This window comes from Perognathus longimembris, chromosome 28 (assembly GCF_023159225.1).
Source record: "Perognathus longimembris pacificus isolate PPM17 chromosome 28, ASM2315922v1, whole genome shotgun sequence".
NCBI lineage: Eukaryota > Metazoa > Chordata > Mammalia > Rodentia > Heteromyidae > Perognathus > Perognathus longimembris.
Genome location: NC_063188.1, coordinates 31,453,050 through 31,471,353, shown reverse-complemented (window position 1 = coordinate 31,471,353; position 18,304 = coordinate 31,453,050). Strand labels below are relative to the sequence as shown.

General features: G+C 40.2%; 1 long non-coding RNA gene across 1 annotated transcript in view; it reads right to left on the bottom strand.

The window, feature by feature from the left end:
• Window positions 1-253: 253 nt before the first annotated feature.
• Window positions 254-18,304, bottom strand: part of LOC125343378 — a 31,823-nt gene continuing 13,772 nt past the window's right edge. Inside the window, exons 2-3 of the long non-coding RNA XR_007209321.1 lie at window positions 10,983-10,988; window positions 254-283 (exon numbers count right to left, since the gene is read on the bottom strand). This is a non-coding gene — a long non-coding RNA (uncharacterized LOC125343378). The remainder of the gene's footprint in view (window positions 284-10,982; window positions 10,989-18,304) is intronic.

The following is an 18,304-nucleotide window of genomic DNA, read 5'->3' as shown; positions in this document are numbered from 1 at the left end:
AGCTTATACCTCTTAGGCTGAAATTCTCCTTTTGATTTCCATTTTAAGCTTCCATTTCCTTCTTTGACTTTTTCAACTTTGGTTTCCCTTCTCTTCAGGAAACTCATATTGCACTGGGTTTCTCCTGCTTTGCAAGATTGCAACACACTTGCTTTTTATGCCCTGGCCTCCCCCAGTCTCCATGATACTTTAAATATCCTCTTTCCACCCAACACCCCCTCCCAGATCACAGTACTGGGTGTGTTTCCTTCAGCCCTAGAGATTCTCAAGTTCACTCTTCCCTCTGAAAGGGATCAGCCCCAGTTTTCAGTGCACACCTATAAGCCCTACCTGCAGTCCTTCTCTTCAATACAGGAGAAGTTAGAGCTAGGACAGGGCTGGGGAACAGACATGTGGCCTACAAACTCATTTGGTATGTGACTGAGAGGACAGACACACTTTTCAGATGGCCCTTATGGGATGCCCTTGGCTGTCTGCCTTCATTGATAATCTTATATGGCCTATGAATGATGTTATAAATATCTAAACATTATAAATATCTATAGAATGGAAAGGAGGATCTCCATCCCCAAGCTAAGGGAATCCTTCTTCCAGGTAACTTTCAGAGACAGCCTGTCTTTTTTCCATATAGCTATCATATATTGAGCACTCACCTGTGCCAGGTACTCTGTTATTCTGCATATCGTATTTAATTTCCTCCACTGCTTTAATAGGTGAATGTTACTAACATGTTCTCTTTACAAGTTCTCCCAGATGGAGAGTAGTAAACTGAGTCTGTCTGGTCCTGAGGCCTGAATGCTAAGAGTATTCTTCTATTAATGGCTCTCTATGTCCACAAAGCTGAGTTATACCAAATGCAACTGTATGAACAACAGATTTTCCTGGATGTGGTGAGTGTGAACCCGAAATAACTTTAAACAGGAAAGAAAGTAAGGGTTGATTTTAATGGCAGCATAACATTGCCAGATTTATACATCACTCTAAAGGTAAGGTTAAGAGACTGAATTTTTTTTTTGGTGGTGGTGATGGTATTGGGATTTGAATTCAGAACCTTTCACTTCCTAATCAGGTACTCTATCACTTGTACCACATTCCCAACCATTTTTGATTTGGTTATTTTTCAAATAGGGTGTCCTGTTTGTGTCTGTCTAGCCTGGTCTGGACTGTGATCCTCCTGTCTATGCTTCCTAAGAGCTTCCCTGACAGGTGTGAGCCACCATACCAAGTATTTTACTGTTTTGAGATGGGACTAACTCTTTGCCTGGGCTGGCCTCGAAACAAACTTCTGATTTTTTCCAATTTCCACCTCTCAAAAAGCTAGAATTGCCACCACGGCCTCTGCACCTGCCCTAGAAGGCTATCTTTGAGACCTGAGAACTGATCAGTTATACCAAAGCTGTAAATCCTGGTATTAACATTGAGAGATAAATATCTGAAACTTCTCAGACTACTGATTGTTTCATAGGCCATGAAAATGGGAAACATGCTTCTTGTTTTTCTCCTCCTATTCTCTTCAAGAGGCTGGTGTCAGGGCTACGGAAGACCATTGGGAGGTAGAATGACTTCCTAGATGTTCTCAATTAGTGAAGGGCTAGGTGAAGGGGAGATGGCCAGTCTTGAGGAGGACTTGGAATAGGGTGAACTACAGTCTAGGTGGCTTGGATCCTTGTGTTTCTAGTTCACCTGACTCTTTCCTGTATGATGCACATCACCAAATTTGGAGGATGCAGCACCCACTGATGGAGGGTTTTGCATCCACTGGTATCACTTCATTGAATTAAGACTTATCAGCTTTATAGGACTCAGTTTCATGAGCACAACAAAGCCACCCCTTGCAATTTCTCACTATACCTGTAAGGCTAAGTCCATACTTGTACCCTGACCTAATACCACACCAGAAGAAACCTAGCTTTTCATTCTGTCGTGCAGGACCATGGAGCAATTGAACTTTGCTGTACAAAACCAGACTGTTTTGGAGGGGGGTTCTCTTGGGGAAAGAGCATATATTGGCTATAATTTCTCTAAAAATCCCCTTCAAGTGGAAGGCCTCAGGAGAGCACTTGTGCCCATTTCCTGCAGTATCTGTCATCTTTATTGCTATTTTCAATCATGACATTCAATAGGCAACATGAAACTAAGGTTTTTGTAAGACTTCAGTAGTCTACTTCACGTTTCATGCTGACAAATCACTGTACTTCTCTAGGCTCCTTCTTCCACATGTAATAATCCTTATTTTCCCTTCCTGCTGGAAATATTGGAGCAATCAAACATAGAAAACTATTAAACTACTTTAAAAGGAAAAAGGTCTAAGATATTGGTGCTCCTTGACTTCCAATGGCATCACAGTATGATACATCCATAGAAATTGAAGACATCATAAGTCAGAAACAGATTTAATATACCCAACCTATCATGTATTGTAGCTTAACCTGTCCTAGTTTAGATGCGCTCAGAACATTTTTATTTGCATGTGGTTGGGCAAAATCATCTCACATAAAATCTACCATAGAAGGAGATACTCTCTCATGGTATGTGTTGAATACATGCATCCAAAAGTGTTAGCAATGCAGTACATCATAGAGGCCTTGCTGTTTCTCTTTGTGGTCAGTGTCATAGCTTCCTGAGAACTGAGGCTCACTGCCACTGTCCAGCATCATGAGTATTGGACCACCAATGACTAGTCCAGAAACAGATCCAAATTCAAAATGCAAAGTACTGGGGCTGGGAATGTGACCTAGGGGTAAAGTGCTCACCTAGTATACATGAAGCCCTGGGTTCGATTCCTCAGCACCACATACATAGAAAAAGCTGGAAGTGGTGCTGTGTCTCAAGTGGTAGAGTGTTAGCCTTGAGCAAAAAGAAGGCAGGGGCAGGGCTTAGGCCCTGAGTTCAAGCCCCAGGACTGGCAAAAAACAAAACAAAACAAAATGAAAAGTATTCGTTTCTAGTTAATGTCTCTCAGTTTTGCACCATCATAAAGTGGAAAAATCATAAGTAAACCATGTATATATGGATGTAGGTATCTCCAGGGGTTTCCTGGCAGAAAAGAAGTGTTTTAGAGTAAAAGAGAAGTCCAAGTAAAGATGAAAGGAACATTTGGTTAAGTATAAATCCCGGCTTATTTCCTACTAGCTCTATAATCTGGGACATTTTATTAATCAGCCAACTGCCTTAGATCTGAACAATGGACAGAGTAATACCACTACTTACCTGAAATACCTGGACCAAAGAATGAAATAAATATGTGTGTGTGTGTGTGTGTGTGTGTGTGTGTGTCCCATAGGCAGTGCTCATTTATAGAATGCCATTCACAGCATCTGCTGTTTATTTTATAAATGCACAAAGCTCCATAGGATGTTTGACTCCTGGTTCAGGCTTTGTGACAGTCACTTTAGCTGCGCTACACCTCAGTTTCTTCAACAGTATAATGGGTACAATGATAGTAGCTAGCTCTGGAAGTTTTTTTTCTTCTTCTTTTTTTTTTTTTTTTGCCAGTCCTGGGCTTTGGACTCAGGGCCTGAGCACTGTCCCTGGCTTCTTCCCGCTCAAGGCTAGCACTCTGCCACTTGAGCCACAGCGCCGCTTCTGGCCGTTTTCTGTATATGTGGTGCTGGGGAATCAAACTTAGGGCCTCGTGTATCCGAGGCAGGCACTCTTGCCACTAGGCTATATCCCCAGCCCCTTTTTTCTTCTTATTTATAGGACGTTTTGTGTTGTGCTGTTGGGGTTTGAACTCAGGGCTTCCCTGAGTTCCCTGGCTAGCCAGTATTCTACCACTTGAGCCAGGCCTCCAGCTTTTTTTCACTTTAGTTATTTTTCAGGTAGAGTCATGTGCTAACTGTCCCTTACACAGCAATCCTCCTATTTCTGCCTCCTAAGTAGCATGGACAACAAGCATGTCACCAAGGCCCAGCCTCTGAGGAATTTTTGAGAAATAAGTGAAGTGATTCATGCAAGGTTCTTGGGACACTTGGGCAACCAAAGTGCTTAATGAGACATTCCTCTTATGCAATTACAAGCCTGAGTGACACCATAGGTCCTTTGGCCCCTGACTCTCTGTGTCTGGGCCACCATTGAGTCAACTCTCACCCCAGCTGGAATTTCTGATATCTTCAAAGTATACATTGTTTGAAACAATCAGAGGAAATGGGCTTTTTGTGTGGGGAGTCCACAAGACTGACAGGGCATCCCACAAAAGCAATGTACAATGTCAGATGAACTGCTTTAGGAGAAGAGTTGATTCTCTAGGCCCCAAAGAGGTTTGCACAGTGACAAAAATGGGGACAAAGCAGACCTTGCTTAGCTACTCCCACAGGAGCCTGGCCTCACACAGCTTGAAGTTCTGTTAGCTGCTCCCCCCTTTTCTATCAATGCTGCCAACTTTGTATTTCCTTCTGGCATTCCTCTAAGACAACCAGCTGGAGAGTCCTTTGTCTCCTCCCTAAGTAATGCAACAAGTATGGCAACTACAGGCTGCCATAGTGACAATTCCTACCTGATCAATAGATCTGGGAATTGAGCTTTGGTGACGGGGCCTGCCCAAGGGGAGGCACTTCCCATGGCATCACCTGCCTCAGCTTGGTGACCAAACAACCAACACTGGCCACCACTGACTATATATATATATATATATATATATATGCCTTTCTCTATACATCTATTTCTGTATTTGGGGGTGACTATTTTAGACACATTCTAAATGTCTCTATCTTACTCCAGGGCTTCGTGATTCTTGCTGGAATTAGTTGGCATTATTGCTTTTCATGGTATGAGTAGCTAATAATGGCTAACATTTATTGAGTGGTTATTATGTCCAAGGCATTATGCTAAGTATTACGTAAATTAGGTCATTTAGTAATCACAAAACCTCATGAGGTAGGCACTACTCATGAGGTAGGTAGTACTAATATTCCTATTCTACCCAGAACACTCATGTTGTTAGCTGTTATTGAGTACTTAGTGTATGCTAGGCCCTATTCTGACTACCTTGTACATATTTCTTACTTAATCTTTATAATAATCTTAAGAAGAAGGCAGTGTTATTACTGGTGGAAATATCTGTAAACATTGAGTGATACAGGCACAGATGGGGACCTGGACACCTGTGGAATATGCAGAAGGGCCTGTATGATTTCACAGGATGTTAGATATCCTTTGACAGCAAGTCTCTTTTCAACACCCCTAATTGCTTAGAGCTGAGGAAGAATGGTGTATCCTTTCCACCTTAAATTATTTAGGGAATACAGGTCAAGTATCCCTAATCTGAATTTTTTTTTCAAATTTTTATTATCAAACTGATGCTCAGAGAGGTTACAGTTTCATACGTTAGGCATTGGATACATTTCTTGTACTGTTTGTTACCTCGTCCCCCATTCTCCCTCCCTCCTCCCCCTTTCTCTTTCCCCCCATGAGGTGTTCAGTTCACTTACACCAAACAGTTTTGCAAGTATTGCTTTTGTGGTTGTTTGTCTTTTTTTACCCTGTCTCTCTCGATTTTGGTATTCCCTTTCAATGTCCTAGTTCTAATACCAGTATACACGGTTTCCAATATACTCAGATAAGATTACAGAGATAGTGTAGATATAACCACAGGAAGGTGATACAAGAACATCATCAATAGTAGAAGCTACAGATACACTTGGGACGTTGAAAGTAGTTACAACTGTGATATAACAATCGTTTCCATAACATGGAGTTCATTTCACTTAGCATCATCCTATGTGATCATAAGGGTATAGCTATTGGGCTCTTGTGATGCTCTGCTATGACTTGCCTAAACCTGTGCTAATTATTCCCAATAAGGGAGACCATAGAGTCCATGTTTCTTTGGGTCTGGCTCACTTCTCTTAGTATAATTTTTTCCAACTCCTTCCATTTCCTTACAAATGGGGCAATGCCATTCTTTCTGATAGAGGCATAAAATTCCATTGTGTATATGTACCACATTAATCTGAAATTTTGAAATCTAAAATACTTCAAAATTCAACTTACTCTGGATGTTAATGTGATGATAATATGGTGGTCAAAAATGTTTCAGATTTTGGAGCATTTGGAATTCTGGATACTCATGTCTTATGAGCAAACTTTAGACATGGGGTAAAATCTACGATCCCTTCTATCTTCAACCAAAGCTAAGATTGAGAATGAGCATAGTCTTTTATACCTAAGCACTTAGGTACACTGCCTCCACTCCTTGTAGTCTAGCCAACCACAGAGACCATCTTCTGCATACCCAGGATGTTAATGCTAGGCAGCTCCATCATTGTGACTCACTTGATCATCAATAGCAGAGCATACAGCCTGTAGCAATGGATACCAATGGGTCCAATTCACCTCATGTTTCCCATGGCCACCAAGAAGAATCTGCAGACAATAATCATGACCAGCACCTCTCTCCTTGGTTTTGGCTACACCTTCTTTCTTTCCTACATCTAGAAATCAGCACGTTCCCCATTAGTTTTTAAGTCTGGGACAACTTTACCTCAAAGATTTTTTCAAAAGGTCTCCTCAAAAATTTAAGACACACCTCAGGGCTGGGAATATGGCCTAGTGGTAGAGTGCTTGCCTCGTATACATGAAGCCCTGGGTTCGATTCCCCAGCACCACATATATAGAAAATGGCCAGAAGTGGCACTGTGGCTCAGGTGGTAGAGTGCTAGCCTTGAGCAAAAAGAAGCCAGGGACAGTGCTCAGGCTCTGAGTCCACGGCCCAGGACAGGCAAAAGTAAATAAATAAAATATTTAAAAAAATTGAGACACCCTAACATCATTGCTTTCTCTTCATACTCTATCCTATCCATTCCCAGGCTTCTCGTTTATGCTCTTCTGAGTGTGTGTGTGTGTGTGTGTGTGTGTGTGTGTGTGTTTCATGGGGCTTGAACTCTGGACCTGGGTGCTGTCCCTGAGCTCTTCAGCTTAAAGCTAGTGCTCAACCACTTGAGCCACAGCTCCACTTCCCTTTTCTGGTGTTTAATTGGAGATGAGTCTCACGGACTTTCCTGCCTGGGCTGGCTTGGAACCTTGATCCTCAGATCCCAGCCTCCTGAGTGACTGGGATTACAGGCATGAGCCACTGGTGCCTGCAGTCTAGGCCCTTTGAGACCTATGTTGAACATCAGCAAACTCCCCTGACTCAACCACCTTACAATATAATATAATCTACATCAGCGCTATGCAGCATGGGCTACCTGCTAGCATAAATGAGGTCTGAAGCTTGGGCCCCATCCCTTGAGATTCAGTTTCAATTGGCTTGAATTGGAGCCTGATTTTCTGTATTATTAAGGAGCTACCCTGGGTGATGCCCATGCAGTCTAGTTTTCACACCAGTGCTTGCTTTCACTGGCACATCTATTTTCGTGAAACTTTCTTATGCATAGCATAGGCTGCTTGTTCCCCTGGGTCACATGTTCCACAGAGTTGAAGAACAAGGTCCACATCTCCTATTTCCCTTGCACTATCTTCAAGCCTTTTATACCCAACCCACCAATAAAAGTAAAACAAGAAAAAAAAATCTAACTAGTAATGGAATTAAATGCAAATTGTATTTATTATCTTACAATCGTTTTGAAAATATAATAAATGATTCATTGAGGCACATGCTGCCTGTATTACCTCCTACTATTCACTTGTCAATATTTGTCTTTCCCAGTCAGGCACAGTTTTCTTAGACTTTTACTGTCTGGATTGCTGCTTCCTCTTTTAACCTAAGTCCTGGCTTTATCTTAGATGCCTTTAATACACCTGGATAATCAATCTGACATCCTTGCCTATATACTGGACATTATTGTTGATATATGGTATCATTAGGTATTGTTAGGTATATGGCAATAAACAAATGGGTTGAAAATCCCTGCCCTCAAGAAAAAGTGGGAGGATGGGACTGATGGAGGTAATCAACCAATCAGTCAACAAATAAATAACTATAACATATTGTTTATAAAATGTCATAAAATCATTATGGAAAAATAAAGAATGAGGTAAAGAATTTGGGAGAGTGAGGGCAATTTTAAATACAAAGGAAGACATTTCAACAGGAGTATCCTTCACAATTGGAAAGGATTACAGATAGATGAGCATGTCTCAATGTGAGCAGGAATAAGTCTACCTAAATCTGAGTTTGAAGACCAAGTGGGGAGCTAACTGGGGGCTAGGTTTTATTGTGCCTCATAGAAAATTTCAAGGACTAATTCTTAGTCCTTGAATAAGATGGTTAGCTATTGAGGGGAAAGCTCTGGCTAGAGAATGGAGTAGGATCTGGCTTACATTTTATATTGCATTAGCATCATTTTTTTTTTTTGCCAGTCCTGGGGCTTGAACTCAAGGCCTGAGCACTGTCCTTGGCTTCTTTTTGCTCAAGGCTAGCACTCTACCACTTGAGCCACAGCGCCACTTCTGGATTTTTCTATATATGTGGTGCTGAGGAATCGAACCCAGGGCTTACATGTATACGAGGCGAGCACTTTACCACTAGGCCATATTCCCAGCCCCCTCATTAGCATTATTTATTTCCATTCAGTTTCTCTACTCAGTTCTCTCACCTGCCACAAGTTCTGTATTTTATCATTGTCTCTGTGATTGTCAACTTGATTACACTTAGAAATGCCTGGGAGATTAGTAAAGCAAATCTCAGGTTATGCCCATCATTTCTAGGGAAAATTAATTATGAGGCCTTCGAACTAAGAATTGATTTAACCCATGGATCAACTCAAAATTCCAATAGATTATTGGGAAGGTGATGGAACTTTCTGCCTTGTTATAGGAAATAGGTTGCTAAGGAAGTGTCCTTGGGAACTATATGTAAAACTAGCTCCTTCCTGTTCCTAGCTCTCAAGATAGGAACTACTCTGATCCATCATACCCTCTGATGGACTATCTTCTGAAATCAGGAGCCCTAATAAATCTTTCATAGTTTTAAGTAGTTTTTGTAAGGTAGAAGCCCCAAACAAGTCCATGCCTGAAACCTTAAATTTATATATTGTTATCCATTCTCGTATATTTCTCCACTCATTTCATCTAAGCCTCTTTACTCTGCACAGTCTTCCTGGTGGCTTCTCTCCTTGTCCTCTCCCTCCTAAACCCATGGTGCATACATTCTAGCAGTTCTAGCCTCAACTTTCTTGCTGAATTATCCTTCTACGAAAGAAGCTCCGAACAAACAAAACATAGATCATTTTAGAACATTTTGATACTTCTTATTAGAATGCCCTAGAACACTGAAAAGCAAATTTATGTTTCATTTCACTGATGAGGTTGTGGGCCCAGATAAAGGAATTTTTTAATGATCATATTTTATGTATTTTATTCATGTATACATAACTAAATGACACCTATAAACATTAAATTACAAACTATTTGTTCATTGATGGTCCAATTATCTTGTAGGTTACTAATTCAGGATGCTTACCATTTGGAAGTACTAGACTAGAAGACTACATCCACAGCCCTTTCCAATGTTAATATTCTCTGAAAAGCAGGTCTCTTTTGTGACCATTGGCCACACCTTGAGCATTTCTCTCTTTTCTCACTTTCCTAAAGCATGATCATACTCATACTTACCACTCCATGAATCCCTCAGGACACAAAAGATTTAACACAGGTGGCCTGAAAATACTATCTTTAGACAGGCCTGTTGCAAAGTTGGCCTTTGGTTGATGTTTGGGAACTTGGATTTTAGCAAAGTTCCCATCATTGCCTAGCAGGTAAGCTGTCTCACTGTGCCCAAAAGGTTTGTCCTGAAAGGTTCAAGCGAATGAGTGGATTTGGAGGTCATACTGTGGACCCCATATATAGCTTCATTCCAAGATCATCCTAGCCTATAGTTTTCATAAACTGCAGCCTTTTTGTAATTTACATATACACATTACACATATGCACTTATCTCTCTAGATAGAGGACTTTTTAAAGTACTCCAAGTGATTCCAGTGAGAAACTAGGTTGAAAACATCTGTACTAGTCCAAATCTTTCTATTCCCTCTTTATATCTGGACAGCTGAGTAGAAATCAGCTCTGCAACTTCCTGTAAAGATTTTGATAATCATACAAAAGATTCCTAGTAAGTGATATTTCTCTTGGTGTTAAACCTATCTATGCTGCCCTCTTCCAGCCTTCAGCCTCATTTCTGTCTGTGGATCTCTTTCCAGTTCACAGAGAATATAGACTTCTACAGCCTTAACCTCATGCCTTGCTTCTTTAGATTAGAAGTATCTGTGCCCATATTTATTCTGTTCTTTCCTCTGGCTCTTCCAAGACCTGTTTCTTTTGTGGATCTTCAATGGCTTACTTGCCTCTAACTACCCTTAAAAGCTCCCCAGAATCTTTTATCTTTAAAATGTTTCTCTTAGAGTGAGGGAAGGAGTGACATTGTCCAAAAAGAAATACACTCTTTTTTTTTTTTGGTGGTCATGGGGCTTGAACTCTGGGCCCTGGTGCTGTCCTTGAGCTCTTCAGCTCAAAGGTAGCGCTCTACCAGTTGAGCCACAGCACAACTTTCAGCTTTCTGAGTGGTTTATTGGAGATAAGAGTCTCACGGACTTTTCTGCCGAGGCTGGTTTTGAACTGAGATCCTCAGATCTCAACCTCCTGAGTAGCTAGGATTATAGGCATGAGCCACCAGTGCCCTGCAAGAAGTATACTCGTTACCTGATTATATAACTATAAGCCCTCTGTACATCACCTTTATAACAGTAAAAATATTTACTTGCCCGCCCCCCAAAAAATACCTTTTCTCTTTGTTGTGTCATTGGTGGTTTACTCCTGTAAAGCTTGTATCAGTCAAGATTCCTCTTTCATCTCCCTCACATTCCACAATGACATACTGTCCCATATCTACCTTCCAAACCCGTGTTATCTTGGCAGTTTCATTTTGATGGCTACTTTTTAAAATTTTTCACTGGTTTTCATCTGGGTCATTATATTATCTTCCTATTGCATGGATATCCAACAGCCTGCTTCATATTGTTTTGTGATACTAAATAATCTATCACACACAACTGCATCTCCCTAGAGACTTATAACAATGGTTATGAAGTTATAATTCATGGATCCATGCTTATCTTGTGGAGTGAAGTGGCTAAGTAGAACATATAGTGAAGTAAATCCCCTCATTTAACGAGGGAAATGTGTTTTGTATTTGTTTATTATCTTAAGCACCTGAGACTCTCTGTTAGATTAAAACTGCTACAGCTAGAAGAAAAAATTGACTGACATTGACCTTCACAACCAATTTGAACAAGTTCACTGTTTATCAGAAATGGAAGAGGATTTCTTACGTACCACATGCATGAAGTGAAGAACTCACTGGTGAACATCCATGGCCGTGATGTTGGCACCCTCCCTGATTCGTTCCAGAGATCAAATAGTACACTGTGTTATGACTTACATATTCTGATTAACACATTGCTAATATCCTCCCCAGTGATTAAAGCATCCCCTTAAAAGCTGCAGAAAGTAATGCTGATCAAAGTGTGTTCCATGTTTACTTTGTGAAATGAAATTCTGTTCCCTGTATCAGAGCTGAGCAACTCTGAGGACATACTGTACTACTCCATGCTGTAGCCTCTTTGTGAACTGAGCACCTCATTCTCAGAACAGCTCAGTGGTCCTTATTTCCTCTTCCTACTCTTGGAGTACAGGCTCCAGACTTCTAATCTGTGTTCAGGAATGGAAAATGCACACTCTCAGGTCTAGATGTAAAATTATCCTCCGTCTTCGGCTTAGGGAATGTTCATGGGTGAATGTATGCCATGCCATGCCCTAGCTTGACCTGAGCTTCTAGTGCCATCTCTCTTTAAGCAAACATTCTCATCAAAATTGCTACTAAGTAAAAGCTTTGAACTGGGAATCAGATTTTTCCCAGGTTCTAATGGAGAGTAGTGTTCTGCCAATTTCCTATGTGACCTTGGCCAAGTTCTGGAACAAGCCTTGATCTGAGCATGGAAAGGACAGTGTTGGCCCAAATGACCTTTCATATCCCTTTTAGCTCTGATACTTTGAATATTTTATGCTTAGAGATAATCAGCATGAAAATGCTTTTGAAAGTTCAAACTGCTGTACAAATGTGAGGTTTTACTATTCATTTATTCTACTGCTTTATATTTTCATAGCTGAAAAGGTAGATGGACGGGGACCTCTGTGATCAATATACTATGGGGCAAGTAAACATCTCAGCCATCTGAAGTTGTTATGATAGTGTTATTTACCAGGGAAAGGAAGAATAGGAAGACTAAGTATTTGGTGAGTGGAGTGGTACATGCCTGAACTTCCAGTGCTTGATATTCCATCTGAAGTGAGTTCAAGGTCAGTCTGGCTACTCAGAAAGTCACAGGTCAGTCTTGGCTACAGGAATTCCTGTTACTCACTCAGAAACAAAAAAAAAAGAACTATTACTTATTGAGACATGGCCATATACCACACAATGTAATAATGGTCACTTCCATATACATTTTTGTTATTCATCCTCCCAATGTACCTATCATTCTTATTAATTTTGCCTTTTTACTAATGAAAAAACTTGGTTAACACCTCTAGTAGTTGATGAAGCTAAGATTGGAGCCATGATTTTTGTTATTGAAATGCTTGTGCAGTTTCAAGAATGAGATGTGTAGCACAGGACTTTCTTTTCTAGCTCTGTAATTTTCAAATTCTACCATCTTTAAGAAGCCCTAGGAGATCTTGATAAATTCAGATTGCTGATTTGAGAGTTTTGGAGCTGGACCTGAGCATCTGCATTTCTAGCAAACTCCCAGGTCCTGTGGATTTAGTGAGTCCGTGAGCCACAAGTTCAGTAGTAAGAAGCCATAGGAAACTTCTGGCAGAAATTTATCCTTGGAGCAGGTTTGCACAGGCCATGCACTGCAAAACTCTAGTATAATGCTATGATTGATTTGCATTATAGTCTGTTCCTTGTATCTCCTGAAATTGCATATTGAGGTGCCCTAACCTTTGAATGAGAACATGGTGAAGAGTAGATTGTACAGAATCTTTCTCCACTTGGACTATTTGTGAAGAAAGAAAAATGTCCTTCTCCCATTGATGAAAAATTGATGGGTGCCATTGTAAAAGAAATGCAAAACCAACCTGCCCACAATGAGGGTGGCCTATTTGGTGTTGGAGACAAGCTGGGAGGAAGGGGGAGAAGGAAGCTGGATGGCTGGCTGGCGGGCAGGCAGGCTTGCTGGCTGGTATGGCTGGGCCCATTCTTATGCTAACAAAGCCTTGATTCCAGGCTGCAGCTGCTGCTTGTATGGGGGCTTGGGCCTTTCATAGAAGCTTGCTTTCTGAGTGCCAGACCCTCAGAACAGGTGCGGCCCCACTTGTTATTTTGTACAGCCCTGACGGTCCAGACTGGGAGCTGATTATCACTGTGAATCAGGGATTACTGCTGATTTACCAGCTTCACCCGAACAAAGAGGCCAGCCTCCAGACAGCTGTCTCTTCTGGCCACAGTGAGGCTGCTTGCCCCCATGGCCACGTGGGCATCTGAGGGAGCTGGGTTTGCATTGGAAATGTGTCAGAGGGCAATCAGACCCAGTTAGGCAGATCTTCTGGCCCAGGTCAAAGCATCTCTCCAAGAGTCAGAAAGTTTGACTAAAGCTCCAGTTCTGAATCAGGAGATCGGAAACTAAGCTCTCCTTCTCTACTCAGGAGCTGCTTGCCTCTCCAAAGCCCAGCTATAGTCTCAAGTCTGCAGCAGGGCCAAGGGCAAGGGCAAGGGCAAGAGCAAAGGGGAGGGAAGGCCAGCTGGCTGTATCTTTCCTTCTGCCTAGCCTCAGGGCTAGGCTTGGGGAGCAGGATCAGATTCTAGTCTCTTAGAGGCAGGAGCCCTTGTGTGCTATAGTTTAGAAAACGTACTCCACAGTGAGGTATACTGGATCCACGTATTAACCCATCACTTCCTAATATCATGAGCTTAGACCATAATTCTATTTTTTTCTTCTTTCCCTTGGCACTGGGATTTGAACTCGGGGACTCAAACTTGCTAGGCATGGTACTCTGCCACTTGGTCCACATCCCCATGTCACCCTCATTTGATTTCTTAAAGCTTTAGCTTTACACCTCTCCTAGAGGAATAGTAACAGTACCTCCCTTATGGGGCTGGGAGGAGGACTATCACAAATGACGACAGCGACCTCTGAGAGTACACACTTAAGGACTGTGTACTTTCTATGCTGTAAATCTCAAAATGGTCAAAATGAACCTATGAGATATGGACTAATAGTACCACTATTTTACAAATGTAGAAACTGTAGATCAAATGGCTTATGTAACTTTACCAAGGCACATAGGTAATAAGTGGCAGACTGGAAATTGAATCCTGTCAGTTTGCTCCAGAGACTGCCTCTTCCTCATTCTACATCACTGTACAGAATTATTGTAGTGAGCACAGTGCCTGCCCCACACAGGAAAATGCTTGCCAGTAGGGGTGGCTCTGACTCACTAAACTGGCCTCTGTATTCATGGAATAAAGCTTCTAATTTTTATGATGCCCAGTTTATCAGCTTTTCTTTTATGGATCATGTTTCTGGTATACTTTACCAAGATCCAGGTCCATAAGAGGTCCACCTAATTTTTTTATAGTCATGTTTTACATTTAAATCTATGATCTACTTTTGTCAGTGTTGTATAAGGGATAAGATTTAGATTAGGTGGTATTCTTTTGCCTTTGCATGTCTAATTATTCTAGTACTATTTGCTTGGCAAAAATTAGTGGGGCATCTCACATTGTGTGAGTCTACTAGTAAATTATGCGTTCTGGTGTATTGATCTAGATGTTTAGCTATTTGTCAATATTTTCTGGGTCACTGTATTTTTGTAGAAAACCTTAATATTGTATAAAAAATTACTTTTCTCCATTCCTCTTTTTTATAATTGTTTCAACTATGAAAGCTCCTTTGTCTTTCCAAAAACATTGTAGAATATTATCGCATGTATCCACAAGAATCCTTTTTTTTTTTTGCCAGTCCTGGGCCTTGGACTCTGGGGCTGAGCACTGTTCCTGGCTTCCTTTTGCTCAAGGCTAACACTCTGCCACTTGAGCCACAGCGCCACTTCTGGCCATTTTCTGTATATGTGGTGCTGGGGAATCGAACCCAGGGCTTCATGTATACGAGGCGAGCACTCTTGCCACTAGGCCATATCCCCAGCCCTCCACAAGAATCTTGTTAAGATGTTTATAGGAAGTATAACAAGTGTGTATGTCAATTTGGGGAGAATTGAGATTTTTTACTATGTTGAATTTTAATAAATCTTTTGGGTTTTTTTGTTATTGCTTTCTAGTTTTCAGCCCATAAGCAATTTATGGTACTGTATTGTATTGTTCATTTTAGTTTTTACTTATTGTTAGTAGTATATAGATATACAGTTGTTTTTATATGATGGTACTGCATGTTGTAAACTTCCTAAACTCCATTGTTAAATCAAGGAACACTTTAATAATTCCTTGATATTTGTGTTCTTTCCTTTATTTTTGTAAGTACTGGGGTTTGAATTTATGGCCTCACTATCTGAGCAAGTGTTGTACCACTTGATGTACACCCCAACACTTTTTGTTAGCCTTATATTTGAATAGGGTCTTGCATTTATTCCTAGCCTTCCATAGACAGTGGTTCTTCTATTTATAGTTCTGACATACCTGGAATGACAGGCACATGCCACTATGCCCAGGTTTTCTTCAAAGAAGATGGGGGTCTCATAAACTTTTTTTGACCCTGGCTTAAACTTCAATTCTGAACTCAACCACCTGAGTAGCCTGGATTATAGATGTGAGAAACTGCATCTGGCTCTTCCCTTTATTTATTTTCATGGTACAAAGGATAGAACCCAGGGATTTGAGCATGGTATGCAAGTTCTCTACCACTGAGCCAATCTCAGCCTTCCTTGATATTTTTCTTTGTGGATTATCATGCCAAATTTTAATTGACATGATTTTATTTCCTCCTTTTTGTTCCATGGATCTTTTGTTTTCTTTCTGTCTTAGTGCACCGTGTAGTACTATACTGAATCACAGTGATGAAAATAGAAACCCTTCTCATTCCCAGGCATAAGGAAAATCATTTAGTTTCACAGTTATGATGTGAGCTGTAGTTTTTTTTCTGTTAGCAATAATCCACATGCCCTATAACCTACCCATTTGCAGTAGAACAGTCAATGGTTTTTAGTATGCTAAAAGAATTTTGTGTCTACCACCACAGTTTCAGAACATTTTCATTACCTTCAAAAGAAACAACACACCCCTTTCTTAGCTGTCACCACTCAATTTACAACCTCTTCCATCCCAGACAACCACTAGGTTCCATTCTGCTTCCACAGAGCTGCCTGTTCTGCACATTTCCTCTAATATAATCATATAATATATGACTCCTTTGACTTAACATCATGGTCATAAGGTTTTTCATCTATGCAGTGGCATGTGTTCTCATTGCTGAATAGTATGCCATGGCATATACACACACCATATTTTGTTTATCCCTTTATTTGGATTCCTTCCACTTATTGTTCATTATATTTATCTTTTTATAATTAGGCTATGAGTTTTTGTTTCTGTGGATATAGTTCCTTATTCAGGATATGATTTGGAAATATTTTTTCCTATTCTTTGATAGCCCTTTTCACTTAAAAAATGTAATGACATCCCAGATACTTTACCTATTTGTTTTCTCTTGTTACTTCTACTTTAAGTGTAATGGTCTTTTAAAGGTAATGTACAGAGGGGCTACCATTTCATAAGTCAGGTAATGAGTACATTTCTTTTTGGACAATGTCACCCTTTCCTTCATGCTCTCCCAGTTTTCCCCTCACAGCTCTACCCACAAGTTGTATAGTTCATTTTCAACATAGTGTCTAGTGAGTATCACTGCTGAATTGGGTCACCCTTTGTCCCACCATTTCTGTGCTCCCCCCGGCCCCCAAGGATAGACAGATGTACATTTTAGTGTAATTTCTAAGGGACAACTTCTTATCCAAGGTGTCTAATATTCACACTTATATTTTTTCTAAGAATTTTACAGTTGCAGCTCTTACATTTACATCTTTTATCAACAACGTTTCTTTTTTATTGTTTCACATATTTTTATTTTAGTTTCATATGTAAATATACAAAATTGCACATAGTAGATTATCATAGGAAAGGCATTGTTTACTTTTATAATAGCAAAAATGTTGTAAAGCTGCTGAAATAGAACAGAAATGTCAAATTGGCATCTAACTAAATGATGAGTACCAATCCATTGAATATTTAATTCAATGGATTTAGTCCTTATTTGCCAGTCCTGGGGCTTGAACTCTGGACCTGGGTGCTGTTTCCTGAGCTTCTTTTGCTCAAGGTTAGCACTCTACTGCTTGAGGCACAGAGCGACTTTCACTTTTTCTGAGTAGTTTATTGGAGATAAGAGTCTCAGAAACTTCCTGCCTGGGTTTGCTTCAAACTGCAATCCTCAGATCTCAGCCTCCTGAATAGCTAGGATTATAAGGGTGAGCCACCAGCAACTGGCTGAGGGTTTCTTTAAGTTAAATTCATTGCAAATATTTAAAGTTTGGAGAGTCCACATATAAGTATTTATACAGCTTCTTTGAAAGGTCAGAAGATCCTGCATTTAGGGAACTGAATAACACTTGCAGTAAGGGAAAAAACACAGGCTATCTGGTTCATTGCCCTTTGTGCTTCCTTCTTCACTCAGTTCTGTCCCTGACACATAACATCAGGCATTTGAGCAATGTTTCTTACTGTACAAGTTATATACACTTTTTTCTTCAATTTATTTCTTCAATATTTTACTGTTTCCACTGTAAATGCAATCAATTTATTAATTTTATTTTAGGGTTGCTTATTGTTACTGTGCAGAAACAAACCATTGTATATTATGATCTTGTATCCTGCAAATTTACTGAACTTGTTTATTAGTTCTAATTGCATTATGCAGAATACTTTAGCTCTTCTGAACACAACCTTGTTAACTGTACTTAGAGACACTTTTACTATTACTTTTCTAGTCATGATGGCTTTTATATCATTTTGATTTTGAAATGGGAAACTAATCTTAAACTCCTGAGATAAAGCTCAATTGATTGTACTATGTAAAGCTTTCCAATATACTTAGGTATTCAATTTAGGAGAGGACTTTCTTTGGGGGGGGGGGCGTCTATATACATTTGTTAAGTACTTTTAAAAATTAAATTGAGGAAGTTCTACTTTGTACTTAATTTTCTAGGAGGGAAAATATTTTTGTTCTTGCTTTATCATGTATTTAGCCTGTTAACATAGCAAATAATAATTTTTTGGTGATTACTTGGGTTTGAACTCAAGGCCTTA